General features: G+C 42.1%; 1 protein-coding gene across 3 annotated transcripts in view; it reads left to right on the forward strand.

Annotated features, from left to right (window-relative positions):
• The window catches only part of CALD1 (caldesmon 1), a 253,423-nt gene that overhangs the window by 98,189 nt on the left and 130,160 nt on the right, over positions 1-25,074 (forward strand). For all 3 annotated transcript variants that reach the window (XM_026652189.2, XM_026652186.2, XM_024209149.3), the window contains exon 2: positions 9,388-9,493. The gene's annotated coding sequence lies outside the window, so the exon portion shown is untranslated. The remainder of the gene's footprint in view (positions 1-9,387; positions 9,494-25,074) is intronic.

Here is a 25,074-nt window from a genome sequence, read left to right on the forward strand (position 1 = left end):
CAAAGTCAGTGTTTATTTTTAATTAAAAATAACATAGCTGGGTTGACTTCAGTTTTCCCAGCTGCTATTCTTCCATCATAACAGCTCTCTGGCCTGTTTTCCCTTGCTGATTTCTTTCATCATTTGCACTTAGCTTGTATGCGTTACATAGATTTTATGTAATATTTCATACCATTTGGTCACAGAGCTAACAATCCAGATGAGTAGCTTGGGCTCAGTCATCTCCAAATAGATCACTGCTGTTTCTCGTCAGACACTCACCGACAGTACATCAGCCTGTCCCTGCCATTTGAAAAGCGGTAGAGACGACATATAATTTTTCATATGAAGAATGTGCCCATTGCGTATCATTTAATTTTATTCACATGGCCCATGAGTAACAAAGTATTGAAACTGTACATTGAGGTTTTCAAACGTGGCGTACTCCAGAAGGCTGGACTGACCTGATTTGGAAAAGTTCAGATAGCTCTGAACACCGAGGACATTTTTTGAGACTGCTGGGAAGTCTGGGTATTTAATTTACACAATCTACCATACTTGCAAACTATAAACTAGATTTTTTTTTCTTCCCCCTGCTGGCACCTGTTAGGTCACAAGCCATCTCAAAGGGATTGGGATAGAGTGGGAAGAAGGCAGGACCTTGCCCCTTCTTATCAGCACTGGCTAACGGAGCTGGCCATTGTTGTAGCGGAGAACACACTGCCCCTCCCTAAAGTTCAGGCTTGTTTCTGGTATGGACTGAGTTAAAGATTTAAGTGTTCATATTTAAGGTCCCTAAGTATCTTATTCAGATGCTGGTGGTCTACATACATTCTCTGAAGCTAAAGAAAATTGTGGTTTTAGTGCTGGAAGCTTGTAGGGTTAGGGTTGGCAATGTCCACGTAACAAGCCATTACCACATTCATATAGACTGAATGATTCGCAGTGGAGATGGAACCCAGGACCTAGCATCAAAATGACAAGTCTCTACTATTTGAGCTAAAAGAGAGCTCCATTAGCTGGAAGGAAGTAGCAAGTTGTTTTAGTCACTGGAACCAGTTGCTAGCGGGAGACATTTTGCTGTCTCTGCAACCTTCAAACGTTAGATATACTAGAGCCTTAGCCACTTTAAAAACAGGCCATTAGGATGCTTCTTTCCAAATGAGTGATGGCATCTGGGTATGTTGTACTGCTTTTAATTATTTTGTGGAATTTTAGCTGCACTGTGACAACAGTCATCTTTGTAATACCATGACACTTCTTCCTAGTTCCAACAGAAGTAGAAAGGGCAAAGGCACATGACCGCATTATTCAAGCGGGTAAGAGCCATTCACTGCTGATGGCTCCTTGATTGCCTTGTTTCAGTTTCCCGGGCATAGCCTGTTTTCTGCTACAAAATGGAAACTATAATCTGCATTGGAAGTTACAATCATGGAAGGGTTGATAAAATGAAATGGAATTCATAAATGGCCACATCTTTGCCCTGTCTGAAGATGAACAGAGAAAGGGGAACTCCTCCAGTATCCCAGGGAAGTTATAACACTGACTTATGAGAGACAGCAGCTCTATTACTCTTTATTGATTTAAACATCATATATTGTATACTAAACATACACCTTGACAAACTGACATACAATATTCATATCTTTCCCATTTAGATCACACTGGATGGGTACGCATGGGGACATTTCCTCTGCCTCTGCGTGCTCTGTCACCCTAAAACTTCTGGGTTTGAAATTATGACCTGAGCCAGCCACTCCTGCCTCTCTTTCATCTGCTAGGGAGAGGAGGGCAGTCATACTACATCCCTTTACATGCCAGCTATCCAGGCTGTGCATTAGAACCTCCCTCCCTCTACCATTAGATGGTATAAAGAGCACCCCGTTGATCAGATTGGGTGGTCAGAATAGACTTGGTTCCCTGCAAGTTTGATCTTAACCTTGCAGTTTCTCCTGGACTCCAGTTACCTACCATTAGGTGGGGAAGGGATTTGCCCACCCTCTTCCCCCTGGCTTTGGCATGCCTTCCTAGGGTATTAGACCCCACCTATGGGATGTGTGTACCTGAGAAGGGCATTTCTCTTCCCAGGGGGGAGTCTTTAATTTCCCCCCCAAGTTAAGCCAAATTCCTCTTTCTGACCCCCTTCCTGGTGTGTGTGTGGGGGTCCCTAGTGGAAAATTTCAACTTTTCCTCAAAAACACAAGCACCCCCAAACAGAAAACGTATTGGTTTTTAAAACGAAAACTGCTGGGAAAAAAATTGCCTGAAAACCAAAATATTTAAGTTTTCTGATGAAAGAATGAATTTTTTGAGGAAAGCAGACACTTTGTGTATACATTTTCGTTTTCTCAAAAACCAAATTTTTTATTGAAAAAAGGTTTAGATGGAAAATTTTCAACCAGACCATTTGAGCTTTTTTTTTTTTTTTTTTTTTTAAACCCTCATGATTTTTAAACCAATCTCAGATTTTTTGGGGGGCTCAACTCATAATATTTGAACACTTGGATTTGCAAGTGTGTGTTGGTGAGCACTTACTTATGCATAAATGAGGAATGCACAGTCCTGCCCTCTATTAACAGAGCTGTGCAAAAAGTTTATAATGAAATTTAAAACCACATAAAACTTGGCTCTGACAGGGATCATTAGAAAATTGAAACAGACCTTAATTTTTACTCACCCTGAGTTCCCCCTTACTGAGTCTTAATTCACTGTGAGTTCAAGGGGGTTTAGTCTGAGCTGGAATTTTAGGATTTGATACCTTTCAAGTAAATCTGGATCAGTTTAAAGTTTTGCACCAGAACCATGGAAATGAATGTGAAGAGTTGAAATCTGGTGATTTTGGCCATGTCTCACTAAGAAAGTATGATTTAGTTTGAATTAGAAGCTAAAATAAAACCTCATTGGGTGCAAACCTGAAATTGCCCTGAGTCTCAGAATGTAGAAGTAGAACCAGATCTACAACTCTGAGGAGTTTGAGAGCATTCATAGAATCATAGAATATCAGGTTTGGAAGGGACCTCAGGAGGTCATCTAGTCCAACCCCCTGCTTAAAGCAGGACCAATCCCCAACTAAATCATCCCAGCCAGGGCTTTGTCAAGCCTGACAGTAAAAACCTCCAAGGAAGGAGATTCCACCACCTCCCTAGGTAACCCATTCCAGTGCTTCACCACCCTCCTAGTGAAAAAGTTTTTCTTAATATCCAACCTAAACCTCCCCCACTGCAACTTGAGACCATTACTCCTTGTTCTGTCATCTGCTACCACTGAGAACAGTCTAGATCCATCCTCTTTGGAACCCCCTTTCAGGTAGTTTTAAGCAGCTATCAGATCCCCCCTCATTCTTCTCTTCTGCAGACTAAATAATCCCAGTTCCCTCAGCCTCTCCTCATAAGTCATGTGCTCCAGCCCCCTAATCATTTTTGTTGCCCTCCGCTGGACTCTTTCCATTTTTTTTTTCCAAATTTTTTTCCAATTCAGACCTGAGATTTCACTCTCACTCATTATGGTGATAACATAGGGGACTAAGAGTGAAGATCCAGATCCAAACTTCCCTGAAGTTTGAGGCTGTTCTTGTCTGGGGGTTTCCTTCAGGCCCTTGTTTAGTGAAAAACCCATGTGAAATGAAACCATAGGAAAGGTTCACAAAAAAACCCTGCTGGGTGAAATCCTTCGTTTTCACATGGCTCTCTATGCTAGCCCCTTTTTATTTTCATTGAAGCTGTGAACAGCAGGATCTAGAAATAGTAACTTTTAATGGTGGCACTACAATTGTCAGTCACACAGTTCTTCTTGGAAGCATGTTCATTTAATTATTCCTTAAAAGGATATACCTTGCCAAACATTAATTCATGTTTGTTGCAGCTTCCACCCCCACCCGCTTGAATGTCAGCTCTGTTTCCATGTCTAATGACCAAGTTTAAAACAGAAGAAAAATCACAGCCTCACACGAGACATTGCTAATGTTTTTACTGCTACTGACTCATCTTCTTTCAGTTGCATGTTTGCCCATTTTGAGTAACTGCTGCCAAATAATTCTTTGAATCAGTTTCCATTTGCCTCCTGTTCAAATGACCGTGTCTTGCCTCATTATGCACTAATTCTTTACGGGTATTAATATTTGGATCACAGCTACGAGCATTCCTTAATCTTTTCCAAAAGGGACAACGAACTCCACATCCTGCTATCATTAATGCAGTCGGCAGCCGATAGTTTGGAAGGTTTGCAGTTAGCCAGCAGATTGAATATCTGGGAGATGCAGCTTTGCAAGTAATTTGGGATTTTTTTTATTAGCCATAAAAGGGTTTGCTCCAATAGGGTATTTAATTGGAGACAAGTCTTTATCTACTGCCAAAGTTGTACAAGAGCTTATGTTCAATTTACAGCTCTGCAGAGAGAAACATGGCATGTTTTGACTTTTAATTTAAAAATGTTTATCCTTTCAGGTCCCAATCTGAGAGGGAAATTCCTTCTCTTGTTGGCTCCTCCTTGCAGCACATGTTGCTGCTTTGCTAAGAAGATATCATTTCACAGGAACACATGGCTGTTCTGGAATATGCTTGGCCTGACCTTGCTCCCACTGAAGTCAAAGGGAGCTTGAACATTGACTTCTGTCAGAGCATCAGCCCTGCAGTGACCCTGCTCAGGGGCAGGTGTGGAGCATTGCACGTAGAAATCTGGGGTATAAAGTGAGCAAGATGGAAGGAGCAGGGGATGATGAACTTGTATTAACATGAGTGGTGTTGTGTGATTACAAAATGGCTCCTGCTAAGTAGCAGGAATAAGGTCAAAGAAGAAAACAAGTGCCTAATTTGCATGCTGAGGGTTCCAGCCCATGTCTGGTCAGGCAGCCCCAGGCATCATCCTTTTGTGTGCCTGCTCTCAGGAGTGCAGGGTAAGGAAGGACTTGTAACTTACTTCTGCTCAGTGTGGTGGACTATACCTAGCGCTTAATCTTACAAGAGTGGCTGTGCTTCTTAGTGTCTGGACACAGCCGGCTTGTCCTCCCTGCACCATGCAAGGACTTGTTGGCTCAAGTGTAATCATCACATCAATGATGCTCATTTCTACTGGGGAAATCCTGCCTCCGCAGCCCCCGTCAGTGTGGAGGGCCCTATCTGCAAAGGAATTGGGGTCAGTCTGCTGCAGAGATCAGGAGGCTACTGGAGAATCTGTGTGGGGAGTGCAGACTCTTTTACACTGTGGAGCCATGCTAGTTCCAGAGGATCATTACGCATGCTGCCATGCCCAGGGAACTGAGAGTAGGGCAGAAGTAGGTACACCACTGGGTGGGTGAGCGTGCAAGCAATTAAGCAGCTACTCCAGCCTCGAGGCTCCAAGGAGAAGCTGTTGGGGAAGGATTTCTTTCCTCTCTACTTGTGAAGAGATCCCCAGCGCACATAGCAGATGCTCAGGCAAAGGCTTTGGGCACTGAGAATACTGTACTTTCCCCCTCCTCTCTCTCTCCACTTCCAGCTCCTGAATACAGCTGGAGCATCATGAGGATGATCAATGAGTTCCATTTGGCAGTCTGTGTGGCCTCACAAGGTGTAGTTCATACAAGAAATACCACTGGGTGGAATGGTTCCTTCCTACACCCCAAATTCCCACAAGGCATGAATAAGTGTTGATATTTTTCTGCATCATTAAATTCCTCTTCAGACCAACTCTCCCAGAAAGATGAAGCTCTGTTGAATGGGCTGAGCACTCCATAACCCTGGTAAACTAACAGTGCTAAATAAACACATACATTTTTGAGGGGGGCGGGGAGAGTATTTCACTGAAGTCCTGTGGGCTGTGTCCTAATAATTACAGGACCACAGTAAAAGACCTGTACTTCACCTGTGGTTGAGATGGCACTTTGACTCTAGCCCCTTGCTTCCCTCATTTGTGAAGTTCTCAGAAACTGAGCTTTTGCTCTGAAAGTTTTCATGTTTTGTCTCACACATTTTCTACTGAGATTGTAAGTTCTTTGGGGCTGGCGACTGCCTTTTGGTTCTATGTTTGTAGAGCACCTGGTCCAGGATTGGGGCTGCTAAGTACTACTGCAATACAATAATACAGAAATTTAGATAATCAAAATGGCTGAAGTAATTTTATCTGAATGCAGGCAAAAAGCTTTAAGAAATATGAGCCTGCTTCAGAAAAGCACTTGAGCATGTTCTTAAGCTTTTCCCTATTCAGCAAACCACTCAAGCACGTGCCTAAGTTGAAGTCAATGAGACATAAGCGTGTGCTTAAAATTAAGCATGTGCTTAGTTCAAAAGGTGTTATTTAATTTTAACCTTTGCATCTTAATAAACTGTTTGTAAGTGGTAAGATGAACAGTTAAAGCAAGTTGCTTTAAACAAAACCTAGATTGCCTGAAAAACAAACCATACAGACACCTGTTTGGGTAACACTGGATGAGGACTGTGCTGCCCATATCCCCCTTTTCTATCAGCAACTCTTATTTGCCAGACATTATAATTAAAGGCTTCCTTTGTTGAAAATGATTGAACGTGTGAGGAAATCTTGGAATGCTTTATTTAAACCCTCCCTCAGTAATGTCTTCCTATATAAATAAACTACATGGCAATCCAGCCATAAAAACTGAAGGAAAAAAGAAATCTGGAAGAACTGAATAAACAAAGAAATACTTTACCTAGACTGGTTATTTAAAGATGGTTTCCTGCTCCCAGTCTCACAACTCAGTGAAAAAAAATGAATTTGCAAGAAAGCCAACACTGGCAGCACTACTGTAGAAGATTAAAAATTTACAGGCAAAGATGTCTAGCCTTAACTGGAATGAGATCCCAACTCAACAACCACTCTCCAGTTTTTGTTTTTTTTGTTTGTTTTTTTGTGATCCAAAGTAACAGTCTCCCATTCAGATCTCCCTGGCATAAAACTGTTGAAGTCAATGGAGTTTCACCATCCTAAAAACAGAGTAACTGAAAGCAGAATCTAACACTCAGGGCCCAATTCTCAGCTGCTTTAAATTGGCATAGCTCTGTTGGACTGGCAATTAGATTACTGGAATGGGACTCGGGAGACCTTCCCAGCTCTGCCACTGGCCTGCTGGGTGACCCTGGGCAAGGCACGTCACCTCTTTGTGCCTCAGTTTCCCCATCTGTAAAATGAGGCTAATGATACTGGCCTCCTTGGTAAGACACTTTGAGAGCTGCTGATGAAAAGTGCTGTAGTACAGCTATTAATTTTTAAGTCAACGAAGCTACTCTGTGTTACATCAGCTGAGAACCTGGCCCACTGTGAGCCTGATTGTGATCTCAGTTACTTTGGTTTAGCAATGCTGTAACTCCCTTGCATAAATGAGATCAGAATATGAGTCTGATACTTTGGATCAGCGAATCAAAGGAACTGGAGGGTGGCACCAATTTAGCTGAGATTATGACAGTATGGCTAAAACATAGCAATATGTAGTAGAGAAAGGTCTAAGCCATGAAGTTTGGATTCCAACCCAGTTCTGAACTTTCCTCAGATTCAGGGTGTTGGGATGGGAGAACATTTTTATAACATCAATAAAACGTCTGTTGACATTCAGTTGAACTTAATTCAGCCAAAGTCATTTTCAGGATGGAGTGAACACCAAGCAGGCTGACAAGGCTAGGTTCTGTGACTCGAATATTTCTAAGTGTGGGAAGGAGAAGGGAACTATTTCATGGCATTGTCTCCATATTTAAAAATCTTGAGAAGAGTTTGGAAGGAGAATAGGTATGGTTGGAAGCAGAAAGTTCCCTATAGACCCAGAAACCTTTGTACTCCATGATCTGAATCTTGTCAAGGCTCCAAGGAATCGTTGTAAGCAGTTCCTAGTGAGGGTTTCTGCAGTGGCCAAGTTGTGCATACTGTGAAATTGGAAATAGGCAAATAAATTCAACATTTCAGAGTGGTATACCAGTGTGAGTGAGCTCACTAGCTTGGAAAGGATTACCTTGTGTACATGAGGCAGGGTTCTGCCAAGAGAGATGGACCTGATGCACTTCTCACTCCAGGGTGAGTCTGCAGTAATTACACTGAAGCAAACCAGTGTGAGAAAAATTAGAATGAGGTCCCGGGACCCTCTCCTTATATCTTGATTGAGGTGATTAAGAGTGTCCTTACTCAGGTACTGTTTGATGCCCTGTATATCTAGTAATCTTTATTATGCTGCAAGTAGAGATGAGCCTGAACTAAAAGCCTGAAACGGGATGCCCCTTACTTTGTGGAAATTCAGTTCTCAGTTTTGCATCTGACCTCAGTCTCTATAATGGTTGAATCAAAACTCTGTATCTGACCATCCCCATGCTTCAGGCAACATGAATATAAACATGAGTCTGTAAAGTCTAAGGACCAAATTCTGAAACTTTTACTCAACTTGGTGAGCCGTAATTCACATGAAGAGTCCCATGAAGTTACTTTCTGTGAGTAACTGCCTACTAGCATAAGTAAAGTTTCCACAGTCTAGCACTAAAAGAGTAACAAAGATTAATAAACGGTGGTAACTTTAAATAATACATTTATTTAGTGCATTGCATGGGTCTTGGGATGTTGTTCTGCATACGGAGGTGCATGATTCTTAAAAGAATAGTCCAGGCTCTCTGAAGGTGCACAGTATCATTTAACACGGCAATTTTCTATGATGCCACGGTAGTGGCAGGATGCATAGTAGACTTATTAGTACTGCTTTGCTAGATGCTTATGTCCACAGCATTCAAGGAGGGAATTCAGATGGAAGTCAGTGTATAGAAGACTTACATCCATGGTGAATTTAGTAGTCTTACACACTGATAGAAATGCAAGATGGAAAATTATTCTTGTGGGAGGAGATTTTCAAAGGCAGAAAGGGGAGTTAGGTGCCCAACTGTCATTGACTTTCAACAGCCGTTGGGTGCTCATCTCTCCTTTGTGCCTTTCAACATCTTCCCTAGGTCATTTTCTCTATCTCCCTTTGTCAGTATAGGATTGTTCTCTACTGTAGGTTCTCCAGCTTTGCTCCATTCAGTTTTAAATGATTCAAATGAAGGGCTTCTGCCACCACCCTGGAAGACTAATGTACTGTTTTAATAGAGATCATTGTTATTGCATGTTCCTGCTATCCATTGTAAGTTCCCCTTGGCTCCTTTACTTGTAGTTACATCCACTGGGATTACCCTAAATAGTTGTCCTCTTTATATTAAGAGTTCATCTCAATTGTTCTGCGGCCAGTGGCATTCATGTTGTTAGAGTCTAGCTGAATGTTGATAATAGGTGCTTTTGTCTGTCGTTTTTGGAATGTTTTGCTGTATTTTCTATCTTTTTAAAATCTCCATAGTGCTTTTACTAAGAATAGTTCTCTGAACAGAAGAAGTATTCCTTGAAAAAGCATTTTGTGGGCATTATCATAAAATCATCATCACTAAACATTTCTCTGCAACTCTTATTTCTTTACAGTGATCAGCCACAGTGCTCCAGGGACATCATTCCCAATTCATTCCTTAGCGCTCAGCAGCTGGTGTGTGATTGACAGGCCCAGAAGCGTGCATCTGATTGCTTTCATGTGAGTATGATTAAAGTGACTACCTTTGAATTCCTTGCCAATGGCAGCTGCACTGTTTTCGGCGTGCTGCCTTAGAGACTGATCCAAAGCCCATTGGAGTCAGTAGATAACTCCCTTTGACCTCAACGGGCATTGGATCAGGCCTTGAATTTGTATACTGTTGGAGACACTATAGTAGACTACTTTCTGCATTGTGGTTTATTGGTGATGTAGTAGAGATGTAAAGGATTGTATGAACTACTTGAATTTTGCAATAATTACTTCTTGGGGATATGGAAAATGTTCTCACAGCTGTACGTATTTCTTCATTTGATCTTAGTAGCGTTTTCTTCTGTCTTTTTGGCGTTCTAAAATTTCTGCTTCCTGAGTCTGCTATTAATACTAAATCATATTAAGTTATGTGAATAAGATTTTGTGGTTGTGATGTTAGACTCCTGTTTCTTTTGCTCTTTACTCAACAAATGAACTATGAAGGAACCACACAGGCAGTGGGGTTCAAATAACCGTGTCTACTAAATAAACACAAAATGCAAAGCTGAGCTACATATACACACTGCTGTCCTGGCTGGCTTCTGGAACCCAGAACCCAGTGAACACTGCTAGAGGGTTCACAAACTTTTTGAAAATATAGTTTCCAGTTTCTGTGCACTAGAACCCTGAAATATTTTCATACAGCAATTCAGGCTGGATATATACTGCAGACTGGTATTGTACTATACTTGACATTAATGCAGTGAGAACTTCTGTTAAACAAGTTCCTTTATTCTTAAATTTGCATCCATGTAACAACTCCAACCCAGAGCCTGCTTTAATTGCTGCAGGGAGCTTTCTGTCCTGATCAGTTTTCAGAGCCTTCATTGTTATGTGAAGTGCTTAGCTGCATTTTAGGTGCCTAAATCCCTTTAACAATCTGACCCAAGGAGATTAAGGCCCAGATTTTCAAATGCTCAGTACCCACAGGTAAGGCAAGATTGTCAGTGTCCTGAGCTCTTTTGAAAAAACAAAATCCTAAAAACAAACAAGCAAGAATAACAGAAACACAAAAACAAACAAAAGGCAGTTTTCATGTTCAGTTTTGGTTGTAGAAAACCTGAATATTTTGACATAAATAGACATATGTCTTGAGAATTGTATTTTGTTGAAAAAGCCATTTTACATTGGAAAAAAACATTTCCATGCAAAATTGGTGACTAGCTCTTCCATTGACTCTTTGAAATTGAAGACTATGCCATATACATTTCGGAGGATATGGATAATTTTCTTTAGATTTGCAATAAGGTAATATGACCCCAATGTCATATGACTCCAATTGGATAGATCCTATATATGCAATGTCATTAACAACAATTGACATTTACCACTCACTAAACAGTGTTATCCACAGCTATTTTCTTTACTTAGAATAGACAATAATTGCAGTATCTGATACCAGTTAGTAGTAACTTCTGATAAACATAAATGTGTTAATGGTGACCACCACTGTAGAAGCAAACAAGTGTATTTTTTAGATCTGCTAGAATGAGTTTATCCTTGCAAGAAAACAACAGTTTAGAGGTGCTGTTGGGCCACTTTCATCGTTGGTGTAACTGCAGTGACTTCAGGGAAGTTTCACCAGGGATGATGATGTCTCGTTACAGGCTTAATCCAAAGTCTATTGAAGTCAATGCGAGCAAAGCTGAAGGTCAATCAGGGGCAGGAGGATCATGCTTGCACTGCTCTGTGTTATGGGAATTCTGGGCTGCATAGCAGCCGTAGGCAGCCCAGCGAAGGCTGCTGTAAGTTGGAGCATTCTCTGAGTCTATCTGCCTTACAGAGGAGGTCACTGAGGCCCCCAAAGCATTCCACAATCTGGGTAGTACACAATCTGGCCAGAGCCACCTTTGCCCCCTCTCCTGGGCTGACCTGGTGTGCTGCATTTGATAGGAGATACAGCGCCAGATCTATCTCCATTTCTTCAAAACAGGATGAGGTGGAAATTGTGGCTCACCCCCATAAACTGGTTCTTCAGCAGAATGGGCTTCCCTGTAGAATCTGGGACTTTGTGTGAGCGCTAGCCTGCACCAGCACCATATAAAAGTTCTTTGTTACAGTCTAGCCCCGGTGGTGTTTTGTGTTGCGTGACATTTTTGGAGAGGTGCGAGTGTACGTGCGGTTGGAGTTTAGTTTAGTACAATACCAGACGGGCTAGTTCAGGAAGTGATATCATTCATCCTGATTCAGTTCCTAGTCCCATGAAAATGTGATGACTGCCTTTCACTGGTCACTCAGCCTGATTAGTGGTGTAACTCTGCTGCTAGGAAAGGTTTTACTCGCTGCATTAATGAACCACGGAGCTAACCGGCAGCTGAAACAAAGAAAACCAGTACGTTAGTTGCAGAAAGTAATGCGTCACTTAAGGATGACCCTAAACAATCAAACCTGCTGTGACTCACCCAAAATTTGAGGTGAGAAACATTCTTTATTTTTTAAATTCAGGAATTACACCACCTAGGAATTGTGAAATAGACACTAATTGCCAAGAAATCTGCTTCTGATAAAAGTGTTTGGCAAGACAAAGTTTAAAAACAAAACTCTCTGAATGAGTGCAGTGATCAGGTATAGGAGCAGGTTCACTGCAATGCTCCTCTGTCTTTGTGCTGCTCGTGTGATGCAAAAAGACTGGAAACTACTCAGACCTTCCTAGTGGGTGCAGAGCAGATGTAGCTGGTAGGAGAGGACGTGGCAGCTATCCTCAGCTGACAAACAGTCCCTTAGCTGTGTCAAACGGATCTCGGCCACAGCAGAAAATGTATTCTGTAGTCTTTTAGGTGATATTAACCTTCTAAGGCAGGAAGGTCCAGGGATCCTCAAAGATACCCTTGAGGATCTGGGCAAAGTGTCGTGTAAAAGTTAGACCCATGAATTGGGAGTTGGGATCCTTGGATTTTATCCCCCACGTCTACTACTAACTCCTGATTTCTATTCCCTAGCTCTGTCATTATAACCTGTGACTTTAACATTGAAATAACAATACTTACCATTTGAACCTCACAGGGATGTTGTGATGCTTAAGCGCTTAATGTTTCTGAAGCATTTTGAGATCCTTGGACAATGCTATATAAGTATATATCCATCATCATCATCTCTAAAACTGCATTGGTAATATTTATCTAATGCACAGGATGTTTTGAGACTTTATAGGTGTTTTTAAAATATTTTAAGATCCCTGGCTGCAAGATGCTCTGTGACTGTTCTGTAATTCTAGATCAGCTGGAAGCAGGAAGCACCAGAAACCTCAAAAGAAAACCTCTTCTCAGGACACTTCCAACCCAGTTTTGTAGACCCAAGTGGTTTAGATTAGAAGATAGTACCCTTCAATGTGCATGAGAACCTTTGGGTGTTTATCCAAACTTAGCACGATCTCTATATCTCTTGAAGTTCTCTATTTAACTGGCTTCCATTCATGGCCTGATTTTGCATCTTTTTCTCACATGAGTGAGAGCTGCCAGACCCAACATGTTAAAGTATTTGGGTCTGATTCCCTTGTACATTAAGGTCCCTTTATACACTTCAGGCAGTGTAAAGAGGCCATAAAGTGAAAGTAAATTACATTTAGGTGTATAAATGAAACACAGAGTGAAATTAGGCTTCCCTGAGTTACTTAAGCTCTGACCCTGAAAAACCTTTCAGAGTCTCTGCAGGCAGTTCTTTGTTTTAGAAGAGCAGATCTCCCAAATTGCAAGAGATTACCCGAGGCAAATGATATTTGAGAGAAGATTCTTTTCCATCACATTTGGGATCCCTATATCTTTATTACAAGCTCCATTTACTTGTCAGACACCTTCAACATTGCTAGTTTGATTTGACTGAAGGGGAAGGGTGAGAAACTTTAATTGCAACTTCTACACTGAAAAATATAACGACAAATATTTATTATATGAAACATATAAAAGCATCACACTTGTTGATTTTGTGGGGTTTTGAAAATATTTCGGGGTAGGAAAAACTGTTATCCATCACCCAGCCTAATTTTGAAAGTTTGATACAAATTGAGACTGACTCTTATTGCAGACCTGATACAAATTTGCTGTGACTTGGATACCAGCTGTTTCTCCGACAGGGTACAAGGGCACATAACTAGAATAGCATCTTTTGTGGAAAGTAGTGTTTCCCATTGTTAAATGTGTGAACCTGAGGCAGAAAATTGCAGTCCTTAGTAATGTGGCATGTGCAATCTAAAACGTGTCTGTGGGGCTTTGGTGGTCTTTCTGCTGTTTGTTTTTTCTCAAAGGTTATCCTACCTATTCTGAAGCCTACTTGCCTTTTTGGTAGTTTCATCAGTGAAAGACAAATCTAAGTATCTTTTCTTTTTGCCTTGAGTTAAAGCTGAAGATAACCTACTGATTATTTGTCTTTAGAAATATTTGTGTGAATATTTGCTTTGGTTTCAATCCACTTAGGTTCAATCTTCAAATCTCAAAATAAAACTCAGTTTTCCCTGTTATTTTTATTTGCTAAATTCCACCAGTCATTTTTGATTTCTTATTATATTGTTTCCATTTTAAATCTTCAGGCAAATGTGTATACTTAGTAAAATAACCAAACTAAGTATAAATGTAACTGAATGAGAATTTGAAATGACCTCACCTCTGTAGCTTGCCTAAGAGATGATAAATGAGAAAAAAACTATGATGATAATAGTCACATGATAATAGTCTATGAAATTTGCAGGGTGTAAATGTTAAGGATGGAAATAAATTATTTAAGTGCTACATTGGGGTCTAACTGGGAGTAATAAGAAAGGTAAAATTTAGGCTGAATATCAGGAACATTCTTCCAGTGAAATCTTTTTGGACCAGTGATACTTAAACTGGGGTCCAGCTGTCTGGTCACATGTTGCTGGCTCTTCCTCCTTTATTTCCAGATGCTAAACTGCATTAAAATATATCTAAACAAGGGATACTTTATAAAGGTTGATTTTTATAGGTGCTGCACATGTACAGTGCCTCTTGGTATGAAGTGAAGGATATTGGTTCTTTCCTGTTGGTCAGTCATGCCTGTCAAGAAGAAAGTCTAGGCTGACAGCTCCAAAGTGGAGGTGGAGTATCTTTGGTGCTGGATGTGTCCTTTATTTCAGCCAGATTTGCGATGTGAAGATTTGAAATATGATATATTGAGGTAAGATAACTGGCAGAGGTGTCACAAAGATACTGCCAGTCCCTCTACATGGAGCATGGAAGTCTCTGGAGAAGCATCTGCCTAGGATGGTATATTGGGGAAATCAAGCTCATATTGAAGTGTTGAATATGTAGAAGAGAGATGATGTATGGATATAAGAGTGTATCAGGAATAGAGGTTGACATTGATGATGGTGAGAGAAGGGCAGAGTTAAGGTTGTGTGTAGAATTTTAACTTCTTCCTTTGAACTTCTTGGAGTATCACATTTTTAAAAAATCAGATGCCAATAAGATTTCACAGTGTAAAAATTATCTTTTTTTATTCACTGCCAACATTATAATGAAGCACAGAACAGAAGATTCCAATCACTCCTCGTGAGTAGGCCTCAGCCTTTTCTTTTGTAAACATTCAAAAACAGATGTTAGATAGTAAAATTGTAATGAGGTGAAGTATTTATTTAAATCTGTTTTACCACAAGTCTAAGTGGCTGAAGAACATCTTGTTTTCATGAATGTGCAGAGGGGGGTATATCAACAAACAAAGGTCCGTACACAAAATTCAAAGAACAAAAGGTGACCAGAAGACGTTCCTCATTCTTTGGCTAGAAGTTTCTCACTCTTTGGCTAGCTTTCTGCTCTCACTTACATCAACACAAACCTGGAACAACTCCCAGAAGAGCAGAATCTGGCCCTTCCCTTTGTGCAGTTGAGGCTGGATATGCAAATTTGGTGATAGCAAGTGTTAGTTGTAGACACGATCAAAATAAAGACGTGCATGTGGTGCTGCAGTATATATTGGTTGATCTAATAAAGCAGATAGCTGTAGAAAAAAAGTCACATCTCCACGTAGAGGCGGTGACAACTTCTAGAGAATTTTTAAGCAATAGGATTATTGTACACAAATGATCTGACAACTGTGCAGTGATAGGCTGTGTTAGCGATGCTTACAAAAAGCTGTGTGATTTCACAATCAGGAATTACATTGTAGTGCTCTGAGATGTGGTATCTAGGAGATCTCATAGCACCTTTCACAAGAGAAGAAATGGTAGCCCTCATATCCCAACCAAATTTAGTTATTTTTTTTATCATTCTGTCTACATAAACTCCCTCTAAATTTCCAAATGTATAAGGCATTTTACTTTATTTACTGTTTTTAAACTGTTGCATAGTCTTGCTCTCTGCTGTAAAACAGCTGCCATTTCCACCCCAGAGGCAGCTGTATTTCAATGGTAAAATGATTCTGTCTCGCTTTTTCCCCTCCATATAGGAGGTAGTAGGAGGTATATATGCTATATTCACCTTCACTGGTTCACTTGTCATCTGGATTACTTGGGGGCATTTACAGAAAGGCTGAAGTCTATTGAAACGGGAAGGGGCACTCTCACCCCACCAGCCAAAGAGGAGGGGAACTGTTGGATGGCACTGTTCACCCAGGCGAGAAAGAGGACAGGGAACTCTCTGCTTTTAACAAAGGAGGGAAAGCTGTCCCCTTAGGTTCCTGTACTTTAACTTCTAGGTTTACATCCAGGAGAGGGCAAGTGATGTCACCACTAGACTGAGCCGTAGTGAGTAGTGGGGAAAGTGGGTGTGATGAGGAGGCGACAGCTATGGCCAGGTTTTGGTACTTAAGTGCAATCTAATGAATCATAGAATCATAGGACTGGAAGGGACCTCGAGAGGTCATCTAGTCCAGTCCCCTGCACTCAAGGCAGGACTAAATATTATCCAGACTATCCCTGACAGGTGTTTGTCTAACCTGCTTTTAAAAATCTCCAGTGACGGAGATTCCACAACCTCCCTCGGCAATTTATTCCAGTGCTTAACTGCCCTGACAGTTAGGAAGTTTTTCTAATGTCCAACCTAAACCGCCCTTGCTGCAATTTAAGCCCATTGCTTCTTGTCCTATCCTCAGAGGTTACCAAGAACAATTTTTCTCACTCCTCCTTGGAACAACCTTTTATGTACTTGAAAACTGTTATCATGTCCCCCCTCAGTCTTCTCTTCTCCAGACTAAACAAACCCAATTTTTTCTGTCTTCCCTCATAGGTCATATTTTCTAGATCTTTAATAATTTTTGTTGCTCTTCTCTGGACTTTCTCCAATTTAGCCACATCTTTCCTGAAATGTGGCACCCAGAACTCGACACAATACTCCAGTTGAGGCCTAATGAGCATGGAGTAGAGCGGAAGAATTACTTCTTGTGTCTTGCTTACAACATTCCTGCTAATACATCCCAGAATTATGTTAGCTTTTTTTGTAACAGTGTTACACTGTTGACTCATATTTAGCTTGTGATCCACTATGACCCCCAGATCCCTTTTCTCAGTACTCCTTTCTAGTCAGTCATTTCCCATTTTGTATGTGTGCAACTGATTGTTCCTTCCTAAGTGGCAGGACCAGCCCACAACATTTTGGCACCTGAGGCGGTGAGCTCAAATGACACTCCCATGCCCACTCGCTTGGGCCAAAACTTTGAAAGGTCTCAATTCTGCCTTCTTCCTGTTCTACTCCTCTCATGCTACTGCTCTGCTACCTACCCCAATAAAGGAGAACTAACAACTTAAAATGCCTTGTTCAAAAGTTTTAAGTAACACTTAACTTTCAAAGGCCTGAACAGCAAATGTAACTTTTCTTGTCTGCATAGTAAACACTGGCATTTTTATCTGTTTGAATAATCAAAGTGGTGCTTTCCTTGCCTTCTTGGTTGCAAAGATATGAACTGCTTCCTGAAGGTCCACAGTGTGGGCCAGCTCATGCTCTATTGAGATGGTTGCGAGACCGACCAGCCTCTCCTGTGTCATTGTGGAGCGTAAATGTGTTTTTATTAACTTCAGCTTAGAGAAGCTGCATTCTCCACTGGCAACTGTTACAGGAAGTGTTAGAAGTATGCGCAGAGCAACAAAAGCATTTGGAAAGAGGGTGGTCATCTTATTTGTGGACATATATTCCAGAACAGCCTTTGGAGTTGACCCTGCTGAAATGTATCTTGAAAGGGCTTTCAGTTCATCACCTAAATCACTCACATCAATATCATGCATGTCATCATGTGTCAACACTGTCTCTAGTGCCCTGCATTACTGGTGTAGGTCTTCTTCAGGCATAGTGAGGAGTTTTGGAATATCCCAAATATATTGCTGTGTTCCTTGAGCTGCATGAAACGTTCTTCAACTGACTGTATTGCACAATCTAGCACCTGGTTAAAGAATTCAACTTTGAATTGTTGTTTGGGGGTCTCTTATGGGATTATCCCGTGCCTCGTAATCAAAATGTCTTCTTCTTCAGTGACTCTTGTATTATTGAATGGGTGGGAAAATGGCTTCAGTGTGAAGTTCTCTGCCAATTCTGTGCACTCTTCAGAACGTTTTGAAATCCCTCATCTGACCGGTAAGACTGTAGGTACGACTTTGCTTTGTCCAGTTGTTCCATTGCTCCAGATATATCGAGGTCAACACCTTGGAGTCTCTCGCTTACAACATTTATTTCAAACAGTATGTCATGCCACAACACTAAGCCACACAGAAATTTGAAGTTATGTATGTTTCTGGGGATTCCATTTCTCTCTGCCACTGTTCTCCCACAAACAGTTCCTGTCATAGCGTTATCCTCCATAATGGCAACTATGGCATCATCTATCTTCCCAATTTGGTGTTTGATAGGCTGTATCGCCTCCACTTGACTTTCCCATCGTGTGGCACTCAGTGGTTTCAGTGTCAGAGAGGATGTTCCTAGATGTTGCTTCAAAATTTGCCATCGATGAGTTGATGCAGAGAAAAATACATAGATGCTTTGAATTACATTAAAAAATTCAGCAGCCTCACTAGAAGCTGATGCTGCATCACTGACCACCAAGTTCAATGAATGAGAACTGCATGGGACAAAAAAAGCTTGAGGGTTTAACTCTCGGATCCGTGTCTGCACTCCTCTGTTCTTTCCTCTCCTGTTGGCACCATTATCATATCTTCCAGCTTTTTAAGAAGCACATTTGTCATACCAGCTCCTGTAGTATCATCAATGTCAATAATTTCTAGAAAATGCTCTCTGACAATCATCATTGCAGGGGCATTTTCACTAGGTTCTGTTGTTGTTACAAAATGCACCATTAAAGTCATTTGTTCCATATAGCTGATGTCATGGGTGCAGTCCAGAATAACAGAGTAATATCTTGCTGACTTCAGATCTGCCACAATCTTCTGTTTGACTCTTGTTGCCAGTAACTGTATGATCTCATTTTGAATTGTTTTTCCAAGGTAGTGGTGTGTGTACATTTCTTGGGTGGTGACTCTTCTTAGATGCTCCTGGAGTACAGCATCAAATTCAGCCATCAGCTCCACAATTTTAAGGAAGTTTCCATTGTTTGGCACATACAGCTGATCTGAAGTGCCACGCAGTGCTAGGTTTTGGGTAGCAAGCATTCTCACAACGGCAATGAGCCTTTTCAGAACATTTTGCCAGTAAAGAGACTCTGATGCAATCTTCTCTTGATGCTGATCATCTATGGTGGCCTTTAACCTTAATCTCATCTCAAGCTCTTTCCACCTATGGAATGCTCTCTGGTGATTTGCTGCCTTCTCATGGCATGCCAGATTTCTAGCCAGATATTTCCAGTCCTTTGTTCCTGTAGAACCCAATGTGGCTGAAACATTAGACTGGAAGAGTTTGCAACAAAAACAGTATGCAGCATTCTGGGTTTTTGAGCACATAGGCCATGGGCTCTCCACTTTGTCACCATTGGGGATTTCACGCCAGTAATGTGTTTAATGGAAACTTCTATTTTCATTGTCTTTGGGGAACATGAAGGTTTTCACTTGCTGTGGCCCAGGCAGTACAAGGAAGTCCCCCAGGCTAGTGCTCAAGTGGGTCCACAGTCCTGGATCATCTAGACTTAAGGAACTAAATTCAGCAGCAGCTGTTTCTTGCGCCTCCTCCACACTCTTCTCTGATCTACACTTTTCTTCAGGAATGTGCATGGTTACATCCATTTGAGATGGAGATATGGATGCTGCAGTAGCTGCCAGGTCACCTGCACTCTGACTAACTGGAAGGTCAGGCATCTCCTCAAAACTCACATCCTCACTGGGGCCGGAAGGCTCACCGTGAACATTTGTGTCTATGTATCTCAGGAGAGCTCCTTCCTGCTTAGATAGAAAAGCTTCCTTTGCTTGCTTTCTTTTTCTGAATGCTGCCCCAGAGGGGTGTTTTCTTCTTTCACTCATGACTGCTGTTCTGTGCCAGCTATAGTGGCTCTCAACCCTCAATTGAAGGGGACAAATAAGCAGGCTGGTAGCAGGGCCTGAGTGAGGGAAGATATCTGCGTCTTAAGGGCCTAATTGGCTCTTACTACTTCAGTTGACTGCCTGTTCTCCTCAAGTGGGTTCAGAGAAGCAGCAAGGAACAGGAAGCTCCCTGAGAAGCTGGTGTTAATCAGTCCAGGCTCCTGGAGGTGCTAGAGAGGTACATAAGAGGCTCCTCCTCCTCTCTCTCCCTGCAGCTCCTGCTGCTTTCTGTTATTCCCTCTCACCTTTTCTCCTGCTTGCCTGTTATGTCTCTTGTGCCCTCCTTCCTCCAGCACAGCACTCTACCATTTCTGTGCATCTAGAGCAGAGAGAATACATATGCAGCAGACACAATTTTCTACACTCTGGGTCCTAGTGGCATCCCCCCAAAGTCTGACACCTGAGGCAGCCGCCTCAGTTCGCCTCATGGTAAGGCCAGCCCTGCTAAGTGGAGTACTTTGCATTTGTCCTTATTGAATGTAATCCTATTTACTTCAGATCATTTGTCCAATTTGTCCAGATTATTTTTCATTTTAATACTATCCTCCAAAGCACTTGCAACCCCTCCCAGTTTGGTATCTTCTGCAAACTTAAGTGTACTCTCTATGCCATTATCTAAATCATTGATGAGGATATTGCACAGAACCGGACCCAGAACTGATTCCAGCTTGACTGTGAACCACTGATAACTACTCTCTGGAAACGGTTTTCCAACCTATTATGCACCCACCTTGTAGCAGCTCCATCTAGGTTGCATTTCCCTAGTTTATTTATGAGACGGTCATGCGAGACAGTATCAAAAGCCTTACTAAAGTCAAGATATACCACATCTACCACTTCTCCCCTATCCACATGGCTTGTTACCCTGTCAAAGAAAGCCATTAGATTGGTTTGACATGATTTGTTCTGGACAAATCCATGCTGACTGTTACTTATCACTTTATTATCTTCTAGGTCAGGGGTAGGCAACCTATGGCATGTGTGCCGAAGGCGGCACGTGAGCTGATTTTCAGTGGCACTCACACTGCCCGGGTCCTCGCCACCGGTCCGGGGGGCTCTGCATTTTAATTTAATTTTAAATGAAGTTCTTAAACATTTTAAAAACTTATTTACTTTACATACAACAATAGTTTAGTTATATATTATAGACTTATAGAAAAAGACCTTCTAAAAATGTTAAAATGTATTACTGGCACGCGAAACCTTAAATTAGAGTGAATAAATGAAGACTCAGCACACCACTTCTGAAAGGTTGCCGACCCCTGTTCTAGGTGTTTGCAAATTGATTGCTTAATTATTTGCTCCATTATCTTTCTGGGTGCTGAAGTTAAGCAGATAGGTCTGTAATTCCCTGGATTGTCTTTATTCCCCTCTTTATAGATTGGCACTATATTTGCCCTTTTCCAGTCCTCTGGAATCTCTCCTATCTTCTATGACTTTTCAAAGATAATTGCTAATGGCTCTGATATCTCATCTGTCAGCTCCTTCAGTATTCTAGGATGTATTTCATCAGGCCCAGGTGACTAGAAGACATCTAACTTGTCTAAGTAATTTTTAACTTGTTCGTTCCCTGTTTTAGCCTCTGATACTATCTCTTTTTCATTGGCATTTACTATGTTAGATGTCCAATCTCTGCTAAACTTTTTGATGAAAAGTGAAACAAAAATGTCATTTAGCCTTTCTGCCATTTCCACATTTTTCTTTGTTTTTCTCTCTCTGGGGGAATATCCTCTGGGAGTAGTGGCTCATTCAAGTATGATTGAGAATTGCTCTTAGAACAGGGGTCGGCAACCTTTCAGAAGTGGTGTGCCGAGTCTTCATTTATTCACTCTGATTTAAGGGTTTGCGTGCCAGTCATACATTTTAACGTTTTTAGAAGGTCTCTTTCGATAAGTCTATAATATATAACTAAACTATTGTCGTAGTAAAGTAAATAAGGTTTATAAAATTAAATTAAAATGCAGAGCCCCCCGGACCTGTGGCCAGGACCCGGGCAGTGTGAGTGCCACTGAAAATCAGCTTGCGTGCCGCCTTCGGCACGCGTGCCATAGGTTGCCTACCCCTGTCTGAGAAGATAGTGAGAGCATGGGACATCTACAAATTCCAATCAGAGACAGAGTGATGTGTCTAAGGGTTATAACAAAACAGTATCCCTCATGTCCAGCCACTCAGTGACTCATGCCATATGCTAGTGCAGTACTCTTGCTGGCCCACTATCTTGCAGTGCCTGCTGCTTTAAGATTATATCAGTTTAGGGGATGCTAACCATTCAGAAACGTTCACTATGCCCAGCAGCCCTCCTGGTAACTCCCAGCTGCTTTCTCACAAACCCCCTTCACACCCCTGCAAGCTCAAGACCTAAGGACCAGATTCTGCATTCCTTCTTTAGGTTGGTAGAATTACCATGTGTGAGTCATCCCAGTCGTTTGAGAGACAACTCAGGGAGTAAGCCATTATTCAGCATGAGTAAAGATGGCAGAATATGGCCCAAAGTGACTGAATACCAAGGGCTAGGTTCAAACAAATTTCATCGCACTGAGTAATAACCTACCCCTCAAACAGTCCCATTGATAGCAAGGGTGAGGTACTATTCAGTGTGAGGAACGCTACTGGAATCTGGCATAAAGAGAAGGCTCATCTGCCCCTCTCCCCCTCCCAAGAACACATTCCAGTAAGAGACTGAAGCTGAGATCTGTGCATCAAAGTAGGGCTACCTAGTAAGATAAAGCAGACTCTGCTTTTCTATCAGTGTTAGTCCTATCAGAGGCCTGTAAGCAACAGTCTGGTTTATAAGAGATAAGCACGCTCAAGTGCCAACCAGACCTAACCTTGCTTAACTTTTAAAGCCTTGCTCGAGGGGGCTAAAATCCCTCTACTTAAAAGACTTAATTTCCAAGCATGTATGAATTATACAGCAACCACACGAGCCACGGCTGTACTACAGTGTACATGTGTTTGTTCTTTAGTCTGTAAGAAGAGAATACAGAACAGGAGGTCATTTGACTTACAACCAGTAATTTTGTTTTTTGTAATGTTCCTTTTAACAAATGCAGTTTAAATGGGTTTGTTTATGTGACTTGGGATTGGAAAGGCCCAAACTAACCAGATTTTACACAATGTGGCTTTTTTCCAAATTAATCTAAAATATTTTAATCCCTCTGGAGTTTCTTTATCCTCGGCATCTGTGTTATAGTGGAGACACATTTTTAACATTTCTCTGAGAAAATTACCTTTCTTTCCTTCCAACTGTACTTGGTGAGGTCAATGGAGCACTGTTATACTCTATTTAAACATCTGAGATTCATCACATATCTGCAGACCAGAGAGAATCATCGTAAAAAAATCTAATGAATTGCAACTGTTAGCCAAACAACTGAGTCCCCTAACAGACATCAGGCATTAGAAATTAAAACAAAGAACTCCTGCAAAATACAGTTTTGACACTTCAACTTTGTACAGTGAAGAATTAGACTCTGCTAAAAGATGGTTAAAGGAGGGTGTAAGGCAGGGCCGTCCTTACAGAGGCGGCTCTATGTTTTTTGCCGCCCCAAGCATGGTAGTCAGGCGGCCTTTGGCAGCATGCCTGCGGGAGGTCCGCTGGTTACGCGGATTCGGCGGCGTTTCTACGGGTGAACTACTGGTCCCACGCCTTCGGTGGTACCCGCCGCCGAAGCCACGGGACTGGCGGACCTCCTGCAGGCACGCCGCCGAAGGCAGCCTGACTGCCGCCCTCACAGCTACTCCAGGCATGCGCTTGCTGCGTTGGTGCCTGGAGCCGCTCCTGCGTCCTTAGGATTTATGTGGCCCTATGCAGTATAATTAAACTGGTGCCCCTATGCCCAACGGCAGCCCGGGCTCGCATGTGTACTTTAGATAAGGGTGGTCTTTTGAAGGATTTATTTAAAAAACTGTATGGCTGAAGATCCAAGCATTTAAGGCTAAAGATGAATACTCAGATTGTGCATCTAAAAATCTATGCAAGGATTTTTTAGAGATGTGATTTTATAATCTTCAGCAACACTAATGAAATATTTTTAAAGCAAATTTTTAACTAAGGTCCTGTAGACTAACATGTTCTGAGTAAATATTACAGTAATGCACAACTGTTTTTGTCAGTAAATTCAGAAACTGACAGTATTAGGGTGACCAGACAGCAAGTGTAAAAAATTGGGACGGGGGTGGGGGGTAATAGGTGCCTATATAAGAAAAAGCCCCCCAAATCCGGACTGTCCCTATAAAATCGGGACATCTGGTCACCCTAGACAGTATATACCTGGGGGTTGGAAGATGCCTGTTAAATGGCTTCATTACCACTTGAATGGCTCTTTAACAGTTTCAATCTTGTGTTAATAGGTCTGGCAGGCTGGAAGGCTTTTTCACTTTTAAGTACTAGCTCACCGCAGGAGGAAGATCACCAGTCTGCAGCAGCCAGCTGTGGTGGGAGCCTGCAGGAAGGGTCAGAACAGGGATAGGAAGAGGAGGAAGGTGGACACTAAGACCCAGGGGTGCCCCAAATTTTCAGGTGCCCGACCAGGGCCGGCTCCAGCTTTTTTGCCACCCCAAGCGGCGAAGGAGGAAAAAAAAAAAAAAAAAAAGATAAAGCCGCGATTGGTGACACTTCAGCAGCGGTTCTACCGCGCTGTTTCTTCAGTGGCAATTTGGTGGCCGGTCCTTCCCTCCGAGAGTGACTGAGGGACCGGCTGCCGAATTGCCGCTGAAGACCCAGACGTGCTGCTCCTTTCCGTTGGCCACCCCAAGCACCTGCTTCCTGCGCTGGTGCCTGGAGCCGGCTTGTGCCCTACGCAGCCCCGTATGCTGCGTATGCCTAAGGACGGCCCTGGTGTAAGGAAGCTTTGTGATCGTGAAAACAACCTGACAAATTAATTATCCTCTTTTGGCCAAACCATAAAGGCCTTACTCATGGCAAGATTGTGACTTGCCCCGCGTGACTGCTATAAAGGGGAGTTAGAAGCCCACTTACCCCTGTGGGCCAGGCTGAGCCCAAGGAGGAGTCTAAGGAGGGGTTCTTACTTCCCTGTGAGGGCATGTAGTCTAAGGGCTTCTCTACACTTACCGGAGGGTCCAGCGGCAGGCAATCGGTTTTCTGGGATCGACTTATCGCGTCTAGTGAAGACGCGATAAAATCGATCCC

This window comes from Terrapene carolina, unplaced genomic scaffold, assembly GCF_002925995.2.
Source record: "Terrapene carolina triunguis isolate 2854851 unplaced genomic scaffold, T_m_triunguis-2.0 Scaffold112, whole genome shotgun sequence".
Taxonomy (NCBI): Eukaryota; Metazoa; Chordata; order Testudines; family Emydidae; genus Terrapene; species Terrapene triunguis.